General features: G+C 20.1%; 1 protein-coding gene and 1 long non-coding RNA gene across 2 annotated transcripts in view; both read left to right on the top strand.

The window, feature by feature from the left end:
* The window catches only part of LOC107995580 (protein maelstrom homolog), a 278,703-nt gene that overhangs the window by 143,458 nt on the left and 111,982 nt on the right, over positions 1-23,263 (top strand). The gene's annotated exons all lie outside the window — the stretch shown is intronic.
* Positions 11,963-14,499, top strand: LOC133667495 (uncharacterized). The gene is made up of 2 exons (XR_009833153.1): positions 11,963-13,216; positions 13,782-14,499. It is a non-coding gene; the product is annotated as an uncharacterized LOC133667495 (long non-coding RNA).

Below are 23,263 nucleotides of genomic sequence, written 5' to 3'. Positions count from 1 at the left end.
AAAATATAGAATAAATTTTTCCCATTTGAAATCTCATTTTTAAAAAAATTGCATTTGAAAATAAAAAATATCGATATTTTTTCAATAGTCACAATAATTCTAATAATGACTAAAAGTATATAATTTATGAATTGTCTAATTGGATATTTTTAAAACAATTTTAATTTTAAAAACAAAACATAAAATCAAAAAATATTATTTTATTTTTAATTTATTGTTTTCATACAGAACATATGTTTATCAATTATTTATTATCTCGTTGGAAAATATATCCAGATTTTACAAAACAATGTCAATAAAATATGTTTCATTCTAAAATTTCAATTTAAATTTTACTAGTTAAATGATAGAATATAAGTTGCGAAATCAAAGCATTTTTATCTTTAAAAGCAATTTCTTGAGTTATATATTTTCTGTTTTTAGATCATGCTCATTTTGATTTAACACAAATTCAATTAATATTATTTTTTATATATGTAATTATTTTATACAAATATTTTATCATTTATTATCACATATCTGTAAACTGGATCTGTAAACTGATAGCACCTAAATATTATAAATGTTTTTTTTTTAATATGATTAAGATATAATTAAAAAAGTTGTAAATTTTTGTAAAGATTTTTATCAATGTTGTGAATTTGTGCTAAAATTTCACATTAAGTCCGCTAGAATATTAAGAATCTTAAGAATATTAAGAATATTAATAATAAAGTTGAACTTGTTTCAGGAAATTTAAGTTTTAAATATATAGTTTTAATATAAATTTTGTTGCATGTTATTATTTGGAATGTTAGAACCGTTTATTTTCGCTGTTGCAATAAGAATAAATCTTTTTGAAAAAAAATAAAATTCTCTTCGAAGAAATATGTTAGCAAATCAAATCTATAGATTGGAAAATTAAATATTTATATAATTAACAAAAAAGATGATTTATTAGAAATTATTAATTTATTTAAAAATTGACAATAATTATTCCTTAGCTGGTCATTTTTAAACATGGTGCATATCTTTGAATAATACATATTATCTTAAATTTATGTAAGAAGAGAATTTTAACAATATTTTTTTGAGCTTGATTGTTTTTTTTCTTATTTTAAAAATTTTTCTTTCAATCTACAATATTTCATCAATAGCCTGATATTCTATTCTTTAAAGTGTTGTATTTTTTTAAAGAAAAAATTGCATAAATAATAAATCAAAATAATTGTCAATATTTTCAGATAGATTTTTAAATCACTATTTTAAAGAGATTTACAAATTGTTATATGTATTTAAAATTTCTTTTTCATCGAAATTCCTAATATGGATATTTATCATTATTTTAATCTTTTTTCTCATCTGAAAATCTTATATTAAACATACAAATAATCAAAAATAGTACAATTTATGAATAATATGTACTCTTTATCAATGTATTTCTCAGCGTACAATATCTATATATAATTTATAATATCATATAATATTTATAAATTTTTCTGAAAATTATTCTGGAGTCAAATTTTTTTTTATGCATATTTCTTAAAGAATGGTATTTTCTTCAGATATTTTAATACCTCTCTAAATTAAGGATTTAAAGATTAAAATCGTCAAATATAACGAATTCTTTTAGAAATATGCTCTTATTTATTTCTTTTTCGAAATCTTTCACGTATAAAAATAAAGCTGCAATGAAACAATAATTATTAATAATGATCCTACTCATTAAATCCATAGTAACATAGAGATACTATAGATGCGGTCTAAGTTATTGAAGCTCGTTATTTGCTCGTTATGTAATTCTGTTAAATTACAGAATCATGAGTATAGAAACAATTACTTTATTGGCCTTCAAAAGTTTTTTGTAATAACAAATTTTCACGATGCATTATAACTTAAATAATTAAAAAGAGTTTAATTAAATAATTTAATTTATAAGATAAATTAATTATAAGATAGTTAAATTTATATTTTCGTTCTTGCCGCCTTTATTCTCTCTCTTTACATATGAGATAAAAAGACGCGATTATTGTTGGAAAAAAATTCTGAGGAAAAAATGCGGATCTGATTGATCATAATGGAAATTTATTTTCACACACATTTCTGTTTCTGCTTTTGTTAATGTAGGTATATGTAATACATATAATATATTAATCTGATTATATGACAGAGAAAGACAAATAACGAGATTATTTCATAATTGAATATCTAATTAAAATTATATTTTATTTATATAAGAAAATCTCTTTATTCATGATTATTTAAAATTTTAACATTTGATTTTAACATCAATAAATTAAATGGAGATAGAAAGAATCTTTCCTAACCTTATATTGCCCACGAGATATTTTTTCAACAAACAATACTGTTTTGCAGCATGTAAATATAATATTTACATTTCTTATTCTAATTTTATATATATTGTTCGAAGAAACTATATTTCTTTTCTTAATTTTACAACTAGGACTAAGTGCGTCATAATAACTTTAACATCGATAATATTAATAATAAATAATTATTATTACTAATATTAGAGAATATTTTAAAATTAACTCTAACATATTTTTTGAGACGACATCACTAGGACTAAGTGCATCGTAATAACTTTAACATCGATAATATTAATAATAAATAATTATTATTAATAATATTAGAGAATATTTTAAGATTAACTCTAACATATTTTTTGAGATGACATCATTTTTAATATTTTTAATATTATTGTATATTATATTTTAATCAGTGTCATTTTTACTGTACCTTAATGTACTTTGCATATTTATCTTAATTTATATAAATTATTTTTAAATTATTTTAAAATTTATATAAATTTTTTTTATTAATCCCGGTTTCTTTATAATTGGATCAATATTTCTAATTGTCCAGAATTATTTTGGATTTTAGAATTCAACAGAGGTGATTAGAGATTATTTCTAATTATTTTGTGCCATAATAGTCATTTCTCAAATTTATTTAATTCAAAAAAGATATGTTCGATTTTCATACTTTGGATATTCTGTACTTCATTACTTCATATTTTATCCATTATCTATTTATAAAAGATAAAATAATAATATTTCTTTGATATCTCTATTAAAAACATCTAGTTATTTTTTGATATATATTTAATTAATAATATTATAATTAATAATATAAATTTAATTTATCATTAATTTAGATAGTTTGGATTTTTTTAATCGAACTTTTGTCTGATAATATTGTATTAGAAATCATCTTCTTTTTCTTTCTTTTCTGGCATCTTGCCCTATTCTTATCATTACCTGATATTCTAGAAGATTCATTATACGATGAAATGATATAATTTTGTAATACAATAATTTTCCTCTTCTTGTTTTTCTTATTAAAGGATCTCAATTATTTTTTTTCATTATTTCAGCATATTTTGAAATAGTTTTTTTATAAAATTTATATTATTTTCTTTTTTGAGATTTATGTACTTTACGATTTATACAAAAGATATTATTTTTTTTTATTAGATATTGAGATATCGTTGTCGCTTACTAGAGTTGTTTAGATTGTCTGAATCAGAATCTTATTTATTATCTTTTTTTATTTTAAGAACATTCTAAAAAGAACTGCACCACAGAATATTTCAAGAAATATCTCGGAACATTTATTATCTTTTCTTTTCTTTCTCATTAATTCTATCTATATGCTTTTATCATTTATAATTTCTGAATAATTTTTTATAATATATATTAATATTATATATATAATATATATAATATTAGAATAATTAAATTAAATTTTTTGGTGAGAAATTGTTTTTCTTGTTTTTCCAATCAATTTAACTAGAAGTATTCAATATTCTTTCCAAGAAGATTTATATACTTTTAATCTTTCTTTTAAATTTAAAAAGATTATTAATATATTTCAAAAAAAAGATTATTAATATATTGGTCTAGTTTATCAGATGATAAAATATGCTTTTTATATTTTTCAGTATTCTAAATTTCATTTCGTTTATTAATCTTTTTAATCCAGTGTCACCTTGTATGTTCATTAATTTCATGTTCGAGAGTTTTTGATGGGAAAAATCTATAAGGAGATTAGTATATTATGGTCTCTTGCCAACGCGTGCAATAAATCCTTCTGGAAATACTATATAAAATCTAAAGTCTTCATTTCTAAACTTAGAAATGACTTCCTTTTCATTATTGTTAATACTAAAGAAAAATGGTCTTTTTTGTCAATATTAGAAATTGTTCTATTCAATTTAGATGATAGAATGCTTCATATTTTCTGCCAGATATACTTTTTTAAATAAAAAAATATATATATAATAGTATTATTAAATTCCGTATTAACAATATTATATATAGTTCGGACATTACATTAATGGGATTACTTTCTCGGATATGTCTTTCAAAAAGAAATCCAAGCTGATATTGGAACTGAAAAATAATCTTTTAAATTCATTCAACATTGAATTTTAAACAAACAGGATAATCCAAGTATCACATTATAAATAATGTTGAAATATTTATGTCATCTTTATTGAATGAATATCTGAATAATCCGATCCAGGATTAATCCAAACTTTAGATTGAGTAATGATTACTCTTTTCTTTCCTAAAGTATAAAGTATAAATATTGGCCAGATAATCTTTTATATATGATTTCAATTCAGATTAATTTCATTCATTAAGATCGAAGGATTTTCGCACATTAAATATGTAACAACAAATATTAATGATATCAAACAAATATCAGAGAAGATAGAGGTTATATATATTCTGCTGAATACTATTTCTAGTTAAACTACTATTTCTACCTCGATTAGTCTGCAGAAAATCCATTGATCGTAATACATCCATTCTAATTTAATTTATAGGAGCAATATTCTAACTTGCAACGCATCATATTTAATATCATATTTTAAAGTTTTCCTATGTATATAAATAGATTTGTTCCTAAGCATATTTATAATTTAGCTTTCATATTATTTCAAATTTATTGATGCAAATTAGATTTTGTAAATGTAAGAGGCATCATTTTAATTATTGCATATTTTATATTTCTTGTGCACATTTACACATATTTTTTTATGGCTCTTTAACAAAAAAATGCATAAGTTTGACGATCATAAGTGATTAATCTCTTCATTATGATAGATAAAAACTTACAATTATATCATATGAAGATAGTCTATTCTTTGCATATGATTTAAAGAATTTTCGTTCTAAATTACAAAATTAACTCTTTCCTATATCGTGTGAATCATTCACGGAAAATATCGGAAATTGCAGATTTGCTAATATAATATAAGTTAGCAAAATCCTAAAGTTGAGAATGATTTTAATTGTTAATAGATATAAAAAAATGATAATGTATTGAGAAATCATCAATGCGGATTTTATTTTTTATACTGTTCATGTCAGCGGTCTCGATATTTGAAAAAAATTTTCAGACTTTTTTCAAGCGTAAATTTTTAATGTAGTAAGTTGACACGATAATCTAGAAAAGTTTTATCGTCTTGCGAAAAAAGTCTTTATAATATTTATTTTTGTTATTGTAATATATATAGTAATGTTCTTTATTCATGTCATTGATATATACACGATAGCTGTTAAAAACATGATGCACTCTAGCTCCTTTGTACAATATGTGAGAATTACACAGGTGAGTGATCTAAATCCTTCCATAAATTCTATAATTCTCTGCAATATTGTTTTGTTTATCTATATGTAATATCTAATATATGTAATATCTATAGAAAATGGTATTGATGGTATTGATAATATAAATTGTTAATTTTAGTCGCATATTTCGTTCGAATTATATTTTTAACTTCTTTACATAATTCTATTAGAGTGTCTCATAAATTTCTTTCTCTTTTTGATACGAAATGAATACATAATATTTGTTGTTTAAGGTTAATTTATTACGTCATATATGAAATTTTGCTCTATCTGTATATCTATCACTATTTTCTTTCATCTCTCAGGAAGCTTTATTATTCCCTTTTTCCAAAATTGTTGGAGTTTATTTACAAAATATTGTTTGAAGTGCCTTTTTATTTCGCTTACGGATTGGAATCGTTTATCATGGAGAGAATTTTTTTAATAACAGGAACAAGTAATAGGATAGAGCAAAATCTAAGAGTACAGAAGATGCGATAGAATATCAATCAAACATCTTTTCTCTTACAATTAATGCAACATGCAGTTTTATATTGTCGTGGTCTCGACAATTTTGACCGTTTTTCTGTTATGGCATCTTTTAATTTATCTAACTGATTGTAGTATTTTCCAAAATTGATGGTTTCACCTTGAGAAACGAGCTTATAGTAAATTACATTTTTCCAATCCCATTAAATAGATAATAGAATTTTCTTCGGATGAAGTCTAAGCTTTGCGACAGTTGAAGATCTATTGTCTTTAAAACATATGCGTTTTCGATGCATATTTTAATACAAAATCCAAATCTCATCTCCAGTGACAAGTCTCTTTAAAAAAGGATCTCTTTTATGTTGTTGGAAAAGAAAATCACATGTAGAGACGCGATTCATAAAATCAATAATTATAGAACTCAACTTCATATCGATTGACATATCTTATCTTAATTAAATGATTATCTATCGTTTTCCTGGAAATATTAGTCTATTATCTTTTGCACATTATATCGCGAATTTCAACAAATATGGCCTTGATAAAGTCCGTATTCGTTATTGCTGAGCGGTCGCTACAATCTTCAACTTTCAAGTCAAAATTGCCAGTTCTAAATCTCTTAAACTAATTGCGAATGATCGTAGTAACACCTAGATCGTTGTAGTACCTTTTCCGTAAACAATATAAATCTCGTCTGCAATATTATTTGCATTATCATATTTTTTAAAGCAATAAAGCATAACATGCCACAAATCGAAAAAATATTAGCTTTCCTTTGCTTATTCATTGAATAGTGTACAAAAAAGAGATTGCGTTATCAGCGTACTTTAAAAGAGCTCTGGAATGACTAAAACTGATGTCATAAATGATTAATAGATAAATTTGCATGTTCATATAAAATTAACCAGATAAAGTCATTCCTAGCACTGTGATATGACTCAAAGATCATAATATATAATGGATAAATATAATTTTTGAATATATGATTCATTGTTACTGTTAATATATTAGATGAAAATTTACAATATTATTCCTTTTACGATATTCGATACATGATATTACGATATTCCTTAAATGATCTATTATAAATATGAGTAAATGGATTTAAAAAATATCTCATTAATTAAGAGGTTCCTGAAATGATTTTAAACTTTGAATATTACACAAATAAGGTGCTTAAACTGATATTACTGCTCGAAAGATCATCTACTACCGTAGGACTGTATATTCGTTTATATTATGAGTTCTGAGTGAAAAATAGTGATATTTTGATTCTTTGCAGCTAACTGTTATGATTCTAACTGTATTTTAATGTGTATTGTGTCATCGTCGAATTCTATCTGATTTCTATTTCTATATCAATTCTATTGCAAGACTGTTGCGAGCTTTGGTTTCTTGGTTTCTTTAATTCTTGCTTTTCGGGAAAAATGCACACAAAGAAAGGATTGGAGGAACCAGTCGCGCTAAAGGACAGCCTTGAAGAATGGGCTGTCGCGGGATCGCATTGCAGCGCGTGGGGGTCAGAATCTTCGCATTCGCTTCCACGATGGTTCATCGCATGGCGTCCAAACGTGGCTTGTGAGATGGCCGTTGCTATGATACCTTTATTTAAATTAAAGATCTGGAAAACGTTAGGAAAACTATATCCGCTCATAAATTATTGTCAGGCTATTAACGGTATTTGAACTGTTGGAAATATAAATTAAGTTATTTGATCATTTCACAAGTCTTGTCCTTAATAATATATATAAATATTATATATAAATAATGAAGTTATTTATCAATTCCTCAATATATTCACTGCATCTATCGATAATTATCTGAAATAATTCGAATAATATACTCATATTGGTTTAATATTCTTATTAATATTCTTGTATTTAATTTTCAACTTTATAGTAATTGCCAGCAACTTCAAAATATAGGCAGTTACTTTCAATACAAATTTCAAACAATGCAAATTTCAAATCTCTCGATGTTGAAATATGAGAAATGATATGAAAAATTCGTTACGGCTTATCATTGACTTAATTTTCTTTGACAATGAAAATAAAAATAGATAAAAATAAATTATAAATGTGCTTGTGAATCACACCAATGAATTCGACGCTCAAGATATCTACATGCACTGGAAATTTTCATTCATCGACATTTTCAAAATTTTATCAGTGGTACTTACTACTTACTATATTTATACGAATCTTGATTAGTTAAATTTGTCAATCAATTTATTAGTCGTAAATTACTCACCTGTGTTCGTATATATTTTGTCCATTGAAAGTCCGTTTTCATTAATTTTGAATCAAATTTTTCAAATTTCTTTTTTTAAAATTTATAACATATAATTGTTTCTGATGCTTATATATATAATATATAAATATAACCAATGCTAATATTTTTTCGATTATACTAATAGTAAACAAATGTTTGGATGACAAATGTTGTATTGGAACATATTCATTCATACATCTTAACGATTCAGGAAAATTCACAAATATCAATTTTTTTGATGTACTTTTTTAAGATTCTTAACAAGTTTCTTATCCATACAAATCAAAAATCGTAAAATCCAATGTATTCGAAATCTATCATTACTTTTTATATTCAGCCACATTTCGGTTTAATTGTTCTTAGAAGGATATAAAATGCTATTTTCCTGAAAGAAATCATATTTTATAAAAACTTGCGATATATAAAAATTTGATTTTTATATGATATTGTTATGAATATATAACAAATAATATAACAATAATAACAAAAGAACAATCTTCCATATACTATAATTAAAACTTAATTAAAACAATATGCCATTCATATTGCAACAATCCATGAAATCTATAAATTGCAATCTATAGATCATATTATCCATAGTGATAATAAAAACAGCATAGGTGAATACAAATCTTGGTAAAATCTATCATTATAGATAGAACACAATCATAAAACAATCATAAACAATCATATTCTTACTAGAATATAGTATATATATATATATATGCATATAAGCAAACATTATCATTATATATAGAAATTAATTATGATTATTCTTTTAGAATCTACATTTAAGATGATTTACTATAGACAAATATTGTATATATATTTTTATTGTTGTTTTTATCACTGCATTCAAAAATTATTCAATAGAATTCGTAAAATTCATAATATAATAAGATTATTTTTGAGTTAAAAATTTTTTAGTAGTTTAGTTAGTTTTTAAAAAAGATTTTTAAAAAATTAATAATAATAAATGTTTATAATTTAAAATTTATTTTTTTTACGTTCAATAATCGAAAATATATTTTAAATTAGATTTTTTTAAAGAATAACTAGTTTTTTCTTAATCGAACTTTTTTTTTTAAAGAATTTTTTTTAATTGAAGTCTTTATTCGAAAAAAGATTTTGAAATACAAGATCATACATGAATGTGTCCATTAATTATTTCAAAAAATATTAATTTATTAAATAATAATATTTTGATAGTGAAACAAAGCGAAAAAATTCCGAAAATCAAAATCAAAACGACTAAAAGCAAGATATCCATCATCAATAAATAGTAACAAAATAGTAAAAAAATTCTTTATATTAATTAATTGCAAATATTTTAATAAAACTTTGTGTTCGCGAGCACTTGTTGCTTGTAAAATTTATAAACAGTTTATTATATTATAGAAATTTCTTTCTATTATTATCGCACGCAGACACTTTCTTGGGCCTGAATAAGGAATAATTAGCTGGGAAATCTATCGTTTTTAAGAATTTATTCGACTCTTGTAATTGTATATTTTGATATAACTCATATCTGGCTGGATCTATCCTAGTGGAAACATATTCCAGAAATGGTTGACTCGCAACTAGCATCATTTTAATTCGAGGAAAATTGTAAAAGAGATATGTACTGTTTTTAATTGTTCTTGAGATCTTTATGTAGAGATCACTATACCACGCTAGAAATTTTTTTCTAACTTGGGAATGTCGCGGGTTGGATGATAATTGATTGCGATATTATAGATTGTGGGCGAAAAATTGTGATCCTCCGATTTTAACTGAAAAAGAATTTTCTAAAAATACAAACTTTACTGATGACGAGAATCTCATGGTGATCACATCGTAATCATCTGATCGGATCACATCTGACCGCCGAATACAACAATTAAATAGTTTGTGAATATATTGTATTCTAACAAAGGACACGTTTAGCTATATATAAAATTGTGAGAGATCCAATTCTCTTATAGATACGCATATTGTATATAATCAATAATACAGTCCATTCATCTTTAAGAAATACATCATTTGTTTCGATATTTGTTGAAAAGCATTCTAAAAACATTCAGCTATTACGTCCACCATCATCATTATAATATTATTATTTCAGGCGCGAACACTGTATCATTAATTTAATTAATTTGAAACAAAATTAAGGCGTCATCGGTAATATATAATCGATACATTTCTTAATAACATCTTTAATTTAATCAAATCATATATAATTCAGAAATATTTAACATAGAATTATATTACTTTAAACCATGTGTTTTGTATTGTTGACACAAATTCCAATGGTACATATTTTTTAACTTTTTTGTTTATTTCAATTTTTAAAAAAATTGTTTGATAGAGAATATTAACTGATTTATCATAATAATGTGTATTTTTATATAATCAATAAATTACAAATTATATGAATCGTTTTTATAAAATAGTTTCAATATTTTCTTGTTTTAATTATATATATTATTCATTTTTTTTATTAGTAAAAATATTTTTTTTTATTAATATGCAATAAAATATATATAGAAGAATTAATGATCATATACTTTTTAATAATTCTTTTTAATCCTCAGAATAAAATAAATGCGATTTTATTATATCATTATTATATAATCTTCTCTAATCTCTATAATTATATCTTTTATTATTAAATTTGTAAAAGATCTTTATTTAATTTTTTTAATTTAAATTATAGCACTCTTTTAAATAATTCTTTTAAAGCATTGATTTATTTGTATATTGATTCATATATTTTGTTAAATTCATTAATTCATTTAATTCATTCATGTATTAATATTTTCTAAGATATATCAATGATTATCATTCATATATCATTCATATTTAATTCATAAATCTGCATAGAATTAATTTTCTTTTTCATTGTTTGAATTTCAAAATTACTCATTTCATATAATTTTTCATATAATTACATTTTTTATACAAGTAAGTTGTTTCTGCAATGCGCACTTTATACATTTAAATATTTTAATACCATTAAATATACGATTTTACATCTAATATAATATATTAGTTTTCATATTTTTCTACATTTTATTTTTCTATTGTTGGATCAATTTCAATAATAAAATTTGAATTCCAATCCCACTACATTAATATTTCTTTATTTTTTTAAACTTTTAATCTTTTTACAAAAATGAAGAAAACTTCATTTCTTAGAATTTATTAATTACGCTAGATTTGTAGGAATTACATCTAATTGTAGAAATGTTAACAAATATTTGAAAAAAAATATTACAGCTCATCACTTCAAATCATAAATAATTCATAATTCGTAAAATATTTAATAATCGTATTAAAATATTTAATAATCGTATAATAATTGTAAGTCATACTAAATTTTTTTTCGAATTTGCAATGTTCATTATAATTAATCTAATGCTCGCATAACATCTTATATCAATAACAAATAAACATTATTAGCATATACGTATACATATCTTTTCATATGTACGGATTTAAGAAAATTCATGAATCAACTTTTTTGATATATTCTTTTAGGTGTTATTCTTAAGATATTTAATATATTTCTTATATTCTGTTAGAGTTTAAACTAAATAACTTTGAATATTGCACAAATGTAATAATTGAACTGATGTTAATATCCTAAGAATCTATTGTTGTAGAACATATTATATTACTATATAATAATTATATTATATTATTATATTTAATTATATTATATAAAAATGTTGTTAAATATGCAAAATACAAATATCCTATGAAAAGATAGGAGAAATATTGTGCGAAAGAATATCGAAAGAATTATATTTCTCCTAATTCTCATATTTCCCAGGAATCTCATGATTCTTGATATAAATATGTGATTAGAATATATTAAAGTTTACGTCAAATTTTATTTATGACAGAAACAAATATATTAATGAATGTTACACCAGAATAATAGTATGAATTTTCGAAAGTAACTATTACGTTCATGTTTATGATTAAAGGAGCAAATGGGATATAAATTCAGATAAATAATAACTTTATCGATTATTCAATCGATTGAATTTGTTGTAAAAATATATTATATTCGTAGAGATGTTAATTTTAACATGAAATCTAGATATCAGTTAATAAATTTAATCAACAGAGTTAATTAATAATTAATTAACAGAGTTAACTAAGTTTATTAATAATGAGATAAATAAAACAAATATGAAAGCGAATAGTGAAATCGATAAGAATAAATCGATATCGCTATTAAAGAAAACAAAAAATCTTCGACTGATTCAATAAAATTCTTATCTGTTTTGTGGAAGATATTCGGTATCAATGATAATTGAACTGATGCTAGCACCCTAAGAATCAATCGTTCATCGTGAAATAATAGAAATATTCCTTGCTGTTTGCGATTCACAAATAATCTATGAAGTAGAAGATTCAAATAAATGGATATCTACAATCAATGAAGAACTTAAATCTCTTGAAGAAAATGAAATATGAGTTCTAGTTCCGAAATCAAATAATGTTAATATTATTTCCTATCGCTGAATTTTCAAAAGAAAATATAAAATAATAAGACAATTTGATAAGACAATCAAACTCATCATGAAAGACTATGTAGAAAAAGATTATAAAGAAACATTTTCTGCAGTCGTGAAATATGATATTATTAGATTGATGTTTTCACTGCTGTAGATAGATCTAAAAATGATATAACATAAAAATTGCATTTCTGTATGGTAATTTAAGAGAAACTATTTATATATAACAACTAATTGATTTCGAATATGTTTGTGTATTACGAAAAAACTTACACGAAATAAAAAAAAGTGCAAAACAGTGAAATAAAAGAATTAATGAATTTATATGTGAGTATGACACAATTTAAAACTGATGCCTATATGTATTATATGATTTCATAAACTTTAATTATGTAATATTATATGTTAATGATATAATCTATTTTAATAGTCATTAAAAAAGACTAAAAGGAATGATTCATTTTCAAATCTCAATTGAATGTTCAAAGTAAAATATTTTGAATATTTTGTTGGAATGCGAATAGAAAGAAATAGTGAATTGCGAATTCTGAAAATATTTCAAAAGATTTATCCAAAAAAAGTATTAAATAAATCTAATTGTATAGATATTTTCCGGTTGCCTGCAGATCCCAATGTTAAATTTATTAAGATTATAATACAATACAAATGAAAAGAATATTGAATCATTTCCTTACAAAAAAACTATCAATTCATTAATATTTTTAAGAATGATTATTAATATGTTTAATGATGAAATCTGATCTATTCATTGTATTAAGTCAATTTGTAAAATCAAATAGAAATCATTGAAATAGAATTAAACAAATATTTAAATATTTAAAGAAAAGGTAAATTATTCAATTTTAGTCAAAAAATTCAATTTTAATTGCAGGCAACATAAATATCAGAAAGAACATCACTTGGATGTAATAATGGATAATGGATTTATCATTTAAACAATAGTTTTGTACTGTGATTATTATGTAAATAATCAACGATTGCTATATCAATTGAGATAGAATTTTAATAGTTTTGTATTTGGTAATAAAAAAAGTAATATGGTTGAAATGAATTCTTGCAGAGTTTAATTGCTTTTAAAATTTGCCAACATCGATTTATTGTGATAATTATTTTTAATTATATAATTATTTTGGTAAAAAATCCATATTCGTGTAAAAGAACTAAACATATAAATACATAATATTATTTTTCTTATTCTAAATAAATTTAGAATAAATGAAATAGATATTAGATATATTAAAATTGATACATAATTAATATATCCGTTTATAGAAGTATTACCAAAACAAAAATTTCAGAATTTATCTCAGAATAATATTAAAAAAATATAGATATGACAGGAATATAATTTTAAAATTATAATTAAAGAAGAAATTGTTCATCGAATTGAGTTTATATGTATAAAAATGCAATATGCAAATCTTGCATATTTACGTGTCATTAGACCGTGATTGCTATTCCTTTTTGAATTGCTGTAAAACGATGTGATATAGTGAGCTCAGTAAAATAAATACATCGGCACAACCCACATCTATATAATGTAGTTTATTCTTATTTCTTTTATTAAATGTATTCTTTTTTTATTTTAATTATTATTATTATTAATTAATTAAATTTATTCCCTAATAACAATCATTTTTCATCACAAAAATATTCGAATTATTTAAAAATTTATAATTTAAAATAATTAAAATATCAATTTTTTATAAAAATTAAGTATTAGTTTTGAATGATTTTAATATTTTATATATAATATTTTCTTTATTCTATAATATATTTTGATTAGTTTAAGATATTAAATATTATTTTTTATTAACAATTTATTATATTTATTATATATTTATTATTTATATTTTAGATTTTATTTTAGAATTTATTTTTTTTAATATAAATTGTTATTTTTTTGTTCGATAATTCAATTATTTATATGAGAATATTATAAATTTATGCACATAATATTTGTTAATTTACTTTGATACTTTAATATATAATATAATATAAATTTGCAATATAAAATTAAGCATATGTTAATGTTTAAGTATATATATATATATATATATATATATATATATATATATATATATATATTATATTATATATATTATATATTATATATTATATATAAATATACAATTATTTATAAATATTCTATATATATACAATACAAATGATCATTAATATATATATTGATAATATAATATTATCAATAAATATATATATATATAATATTTATAAATAATTGTATATTTATTTTTATACAATAAAATATTAGATTGATTTTCTTATTATTTTTCTTAACGCGAAATTCTTGATCATTTTTAAAATTAAAAAATTATAAAATTTATATCTGCATTTTGAACAATTTTCAAAAAATTGAAGAACAAATTTTTTTAAATTAATTAATCAATTTATATATCAAGTTATAATTAGTTTGGATTTTTTCATTTTTGTTTTGCATATCTATTTGTTTCAAATACAAATAGATTTATTATTTCTTTGTCATATAAAATATAATATATATAATATATCATATAAAAGAAAAAATATTCTATTTATAGATTATTATTAAATAAATATTTTAATATGTCTTTTTCTAATATAGGAAAATGTTAATGTTCATTAAACTTTTCCTATACATTCATTCCCATGCATTTTGTTTGTCATTATGATTTTCGATTTCGTCTTTAATAATCAAATTTTCAAAATGTCAATATCAATCGATAATTAGCAATCATTATTGTGCATTATATTATTTCTATCTAAATTAAATAAAATAATTTATATCTTTATTTATTTATATCTTCTTTTTTAAATACTTTTCATTATCATTTATAATTTTTCATAAATATTGAATACTTTTTCTATTATCTGATTAATTCAGAATTTTCAATTTTTTTTTTAATATTAATCGAATATTGTAAAAATTTGTATATTCAATGTGTCTCTTAATGTTTTGATATCTTAATGTCTTTTTTCCTGACACTCTATTAGCTATTATACAATTAGTATTAACTTTGTATCTTATAGATCAATTTTGATATTAGTGTAATCTTGAATATACATAAAATATAATATACATATATACACTATAGATATTGAAATAAACTTAATGATGAAAAAATATACCTTATTATAATGTTTTCTTTTTTTTTTTTTGTTTTTTTTTTTCACATTTATATTTAAATTTCATTATAATACATTACATTACATTATTAATATATTCACTTAATCTCTATTAGTTTTCAAATTCCTATTAATCTTTCAATAATATTCTTCGATGTATTCTTTGATCAGATAATTTTTCAAATCAAATAACAATTTAAAAAAAATTTCATCAGTTGTTTTATATTATTGAATAGATATTTGACATCAGATAATAATTTTGTTAATTAATATTATTATTCTTTATTACAGGTAATTATAGATATAATAACCTTTTATAATTTAATTTTATCACTTTTTTGCGATAAACCAATAACAATTTAATTAATAAATATTATACATCATTTAAGAAATTTTTAAAATTTTTTGAATCCTTAAAATATTACTAAAATATATTAAATTCATTTAAAATAACAAGCTTTAGCTTAAAACAAATATGAAAAAATTAATTTAAATTAATCATTTTTTTAATAGAAATTATTTTGATAGTATATAACTTGAGAAATTTTTATAAATAATAACACTATGATAATAAATAATAATTAAAAATAATAACATTAAATAAAAACATTATTATAAATAATATTATATAAATATTATTATAAAAATATATATATATTTTTTTTACATTGATCAATAGGTTTACAAAAAAAAATGTGCAAAGTTGTGAACGATAATGTTCATAAATACTATTTAGAGAACTTATCAATATTATAGATAAAAAAAGAATATATTTTAAATATTTAATATATATATATATATATTAAAGCATTACGTATCTCAAACATATTTCTGTTTTTCAAATTATTTTTATAATTTTTTAATTTCTTGATTTTCCGATAATGATAAATATATATCTTAAAAGGATTATTTTCAATGACGACAATATTAATCACACATAGATTTAAGCTCATATGCTTCATTCACATATCACTTCGATGTTTCCATACATAATTATTGTTATTATAATACACATCTGATAATTCTCAGATTTATATCTTTTTTATTTAATCTTCAAAGATTTACATTCAATAATTCTTTTAAAAACTTAACTGTAAGTAAATATGAAATCAATTCAATATTTATACAATATTAATCATTATAAATATTATAAATTTTTAGTTTAAAGTTATGATATTTATTTCTAATGTTTAAAACAATATATTAATAAATGAAACTTTAAATCATTTTTATGTTGGAAAAGAATAGCATCTAAATCCATTGAACTGATACTATAATGTAATTCGGATCACAAATATATATTATTTATAAATATTTTATAAATGACTAAAATTGGTACTTTGATTTTAATATTTCAAATCATTTTGAATAAATTTAAATTCTGATTTTTTTTTAAGTAAATCATATAAAAATTTTGTAATAACAAAATAATAATAATAAAATTTTCAATAAACTTCCAAAAATATGAACAGTTATATGTATATTTTTAGCTATTAAAAAATTCATAATAAACTCAACATCAATTTTGATATAATATCTTTTGTAATCAAATATTCTAAGTATTCAATTTTATTGTATAATCATTTATTATATTTTGATTATAAATCATCTGATATATGCTTGCACTAAAATGAATTACTCATCCTAAAATTTCTATATGTATAAAGAATTTATTTTAACAATAGAAGAAATGAACAAAAATCTCATTGCTCAGAATATGAATACGAAGAGACTTGAAGTTTATATAAATGATTGAGTTTTGAAAAATAAAATTATACTAATCGTTATTTCCATATTAAACACAATAAAACAAAACATTGAAAATTTACTTTCAATGTAATTGTACATACAATTAAATAAAAATATTAAGAAAAGATTTAATATAAAAAAAACTAAAAAAATTTATACTAAAAATATTAATGATCATTTTTGATATTGTATTTTGACCACAAGTGCACTTAAGAAACCATAAAATTAATGAGATATTGCAGTAGTTGCAATAAATATAAAATATTCAACTCAAAAATTTACTTAACACATTCACTATTATTGCTTAAAAAAAAATAGTTATTTATCAGAAATAAAATATAAAATTAATATCGTACTTGTTTTTGAATATTGCAATTATTTTTACAAATGTAATAAATAATTAATGATTTTTATGTTGCATGTGTAATAGACTGTGAATAGACTATTTTTTGTTGTGGACTATACGTTATACATATAGTGTAACACTATAGCGTATGCACTAAAATAAAAAAAATGAATTAAATTCAAATAATAAAGAGGATAAAAAAGAAATTTTTTTGAAGATATATATAATATTTTTATGTGATGATCATTGTACAATGATATTATTTAAAACATTCATCTATACACAAATTAATTTATTATTTTTTAATTTATAAATTTCACTTTTCTCTATTTTTTTGAATATTGATATAGCGTCTTAATTTTTTATTTTTTTCCAAATATCGATTTGTTTTATATTATATGTATTATTAGAATATTTTAAAAATGTAAGAACATCTATTTTAATTGAAGATTTCTAAAGTAATTTTAAACAACATTTTCTTTTGCAAAAACTTTCGTTATATAGTTTTTTATATAATTTTATTAACGAATTATATTTATATATTTATATTATGTATAAAATATGTATATGTAAAAATATATCTTTATTTAAATTTAATAATTTTATAATTACCATTTTAATATTGTAAGTAAAAAATATTATTAATAAATATTATTAAAAATGTTATATTTATTATATAGCAATCTAGTCTAGTCCGCAATTTTTTCATATTATATTTTCTATATCAAATAAATGAATAAAATTTTTCCATCAATTTTCATACTATATAATATAATATAATATGAGTATATAATACAATGAGATCATTTCATTACTTCTATAATATTAATATGTTGCAATCTATAATTATTAACTTAATAATTAAAATTTGATTTTATTGTTTTTCTAATTTTTATGAAAACTTCGTGATATATGTGAATAACGTTTTATGAAAAATCTCATTTATTTTTTCATTCCATTAAATATTTTTTTTTCTAAGAATAAATTTTCTTCATTTCAATTACAATTCCTTATGATTTTATTTATTATTATTTATTAAATATTATACAATGTTAATATTCCTGAAAAATACGTTTTATTTGTATAAAAATTGAAAGTTAATCAAATAGTACTATAAAAATTATTCACATATATAATTTGTACATATTGAACATTTCCTATGCACAATCAAAATCATTTTCAATTTTTTTTCTATAATTTCTAAAATATTCAATTCGTTGAATAATAGTCAAAAAGATAGAATGAGAATGTCATGTATTTATCTAATTTAACATTTTTTTTATTATATTATATTATATTATATCATCAAATATATTTTATTATATTATATCATCAAATAATAGAAAAAGCAAATCTTGTATTAAAAAATCGAATGTCATATTTATTTTAATATTATTTATCTATAAGCAGATGTGATAGAAATGATATTTATATTTATCTATTATATATCTATTATATATTTATTCAATCTTCATTATTATCATTTACATTACTATTAATATTATTATTAATATTATTGAGATTATTATTTTCTTCACTACTAATTATTGGAATAATAACAATTATTATCACTTTTACAATCCATATAAATTATTTTTTTTTTTTTGATAACATTGATGATAATTTTATTTGAACTATCACGTAAGATACATCTATTTTTTATTCGCTTTTTTATCATTTTTGATATAACTTATAATTATATCAAAATTATTATATATTATAATAATTCTCTATTGAAATTTATAACCAAATTATGGAATTATTCGACATTAATTCCCTTGCACAACATTCATTCAAATATTGTATAGCTAATATTTAAAATACATTTATTTTATAAATTTTAATTCATATTATTTATATTATTTATATTATTTATATTATGTTTATATATTTTGTTTACATTATGTTTATATTATTCCATCCATATAAATATCTCATTCAAACCAATACTAATTGTCATTACAAAATAAAAATTTCAATAATATTCATGAAAAATAGATTGTATTAAGAGACACATTCGTAATTACAATTGAATTTTTTTTTAACTAAATATTATTGTGTGAAGTTTCATTTGGGAATTGTTGAATCATATACAATTATTGAAATTACTAATAGTACTTTTATAATATATAATTGTTGCAATTGTGTAAAAAGTAAAAAATAAAAGTTAAGTTAAGTAAAGTAAAATAATAGTTAAAGTTAAAATATAAAATTTTTGAAAAAAACATTTTATAATATTTTATATTTTAAAATTATTGAAATTACAGAAAAAATCTAACAGTTTGCAACAATAGTTACAATCTCAATACATATTCTTTACTGTTAAAATTTTAGCATAATTTATTATCTTATTGTTACGCTTGGCTTTGTAATGATTTTAGTATAAATCATTATCTGAAATGATTGTATTTGCCATTTTGACAAATTTATTAATAAATCTTTGTCCAATCTTTCTTTCTTGAATCTACATACACGAATAATTATTTCCAAATAATTGGCGAAAGTCAGACTTTTTTGCTAAAATTCAAATTGAAATAGATTTTTGTAGATTAAATAGCTATCTTCAAGAACAAATACAATTTTTAACATGTATCTTTTTATTTTGTCCGAACTATTTATTTAATTTAACTGAATGTAATTTCTACATATCTGAACAGTTGTCTGCAATTGATGTTTTTCTTTTTATTTTTAAGATTCATAATAATTTCCTATATTGATATATTTATTTCATATATATTTATGATATGATATATTTATTTTCTAACTATATTACATATAATATTTTACATATATTATTACATATATTATTACATATACTATTCATATTACATATATTAAACATATGTTACATAATGTATATTAAACATTATACGTGACATATAAATATTGATTTAAATATAATTTTCTTTAAATTATTGTAATATCGATGATATTTGTTATATAAAATTACATAAAATAACAGAAAAAATCATATATTAAGTTTCTTCAAATCGTTATAAAAAGACTTTGCTTTAATGAAGATATAAATTCTAAAAAAAATTGTTTCTTTTTTCATTTAAAAACGCAAAATTTGAAAAAAATTGTTTTATTTTTTATCTATTAATTAAAATAAAAACATATTTGAAAAAAATGAAGAAATAAAATTAAGCACAAAATAAAACAATAAAAGAACAAAATGTAAAAAAGAAGGCTTTTACCACTGGAATAAATCCACCAAATAGTATGATTTTTTTACGAAATTATAATGAATATAAGTTCAAATGTATATTATTAAATATATACCTATATAAGATAACAAAGAAACAAATAGTCAAAATTCGGTATTGTATTTTCGCTGAAAAAATATTATATAAACATAGATTCGATAATTCTTATTTTCTAAAGTATAGAAATATTTTGATAAAAATTACCATAATTGATTGATTCATAGAAGAATACTAAATGTTTTTCCTGCACGTCTTCTATTTTAAATCCTTTGCATTTTTACTTATGAGAAACATCTAAATGTAGTTCATAACTATCAGTAGCGTGGAAATATTTAATGAAAATTAGATTATTCTTAAATATGAAAAAATTTATATACTAAAAATACTAAAAATTTTTTAATTTGACATTCATTAGATGTAAAACATTTATTATTATAAGTTATTTTCAGAAATTTTTTTATATAACTATTAAATATTCCCAAAAATATTCCATTCTAATTAAAAAAATATTTGTCTCAAAAAAAAAATTTTTTTTTGAATTTTCTAAAAAGATTCCATTGTAATAAAAAAATATTTATGAACATATATTATAGATTTAAATATTATTCGCAAAAAATTATTTAGATTATTGATGTTTATTCAATGCATATTTTTATAAGAAATAGGTATTCAAAAATCTAATACATAATCAAAAATGTTTCACTTAAAACATGAAAATTTTTCTAAAATTAGATTCAACATCCATAATTATTTTGAGAAATTGAAAGAATTAATTTATTAAATATAAGAAAAGTTAGTTGGAATCACAAAGAAAATAATAAAAATTATTTTTAACATTTTTTAACTTTTTTAAATAATTTTAATAAAAAATTTTTAAAAATATAATTTATAGATTCATGTCAGTGATATCTATGTCAAAAATTTTATTAAAATTTGAAATTTTTTATCAATTGATGCATTTTCATGCAATATATCGTAATACTTTGATGAAGAAATTAATCATGAATAAGAATTTAATGATATTATTTTGATTACAGATTATTGTTATAATTATATAATATAACAAGATTGGAAAATTTCTGTTTTTCCATATAAAAAATATCATATATTATTACCATATACGTATACGTGATATCATTCCTGTAATTTTTTTCGATAAATATTTCTAATAACATATTGATTAGAATATGCTATTTTATAATGGGCAATAATCAGTCTAAAAATTTAATAATAAAATTTAAAGATCCAATATTCAATAGATAATTATTTATTATCATTCTAAACAATTCTTTAATTAACTTTTAAATGTGAAAACTGCTATATAAACATTTCGTTTAAAATAAAAATTGTTCCTTTAGAAATGAAAAGTGAGAAGAAAGAAGTTTATCAAAAACTAATATTATTGAAAATATAGTGTAGTTTATGTATAGAAATAGTTACAAATTGTATTATTGTATTTATTGTCCTTTTGACAATATGATATATAAAATGATATATAAAAAAATAAAGAAGCTTAATGATTACATTAAAAATAAAAAGACCTTAATATAAAATAATTATATGTATAAGTTTTTTTTTCTCTCTATTTACATTTGGAACATAATGTTTGATAAAAAATATAATATAAGTTTAATAAAATACATAATATAAATTTTCCAACTTGTAAAAATTCAACAACATGAAACTATATTTATTAAAAACAAAAAATACTCATTCCGTTTTTTAATGTATCATCATATAGTATTTAGACTGCTGATTAAAACTTTATATTAGAAAATAAATTTAAAAAAATTATTAATTCTTTCATTTATAACTTATTTTTAATTGTATAAATAATTAATAAATACTTTATCAGATATTTTTTATAAATAGTTTTTTATGAAATCTATTCTTTGAAGTAAATAATTATCAATTTTCAAATATAATAAA

The sequence above is a fragment of the Apis cerana genome, linkage group LG16 (assembly GCF_029169275.1).
Source record: "Apis cerana isolate GH-2021 linkage group LG16, AcerK_1.0, whole genome shotgun sequence".
Taxonomy (NCBI): Eukaryota; Metazoa; Arthropoda; class Insecta; order Hymenoptera; family Apidae; genus Apis; species Apis cerana.
Note: the sequence above shows the minus strand (reverse complement) of the source record. Positions and strands in the feature narration are given on the sequence as shown.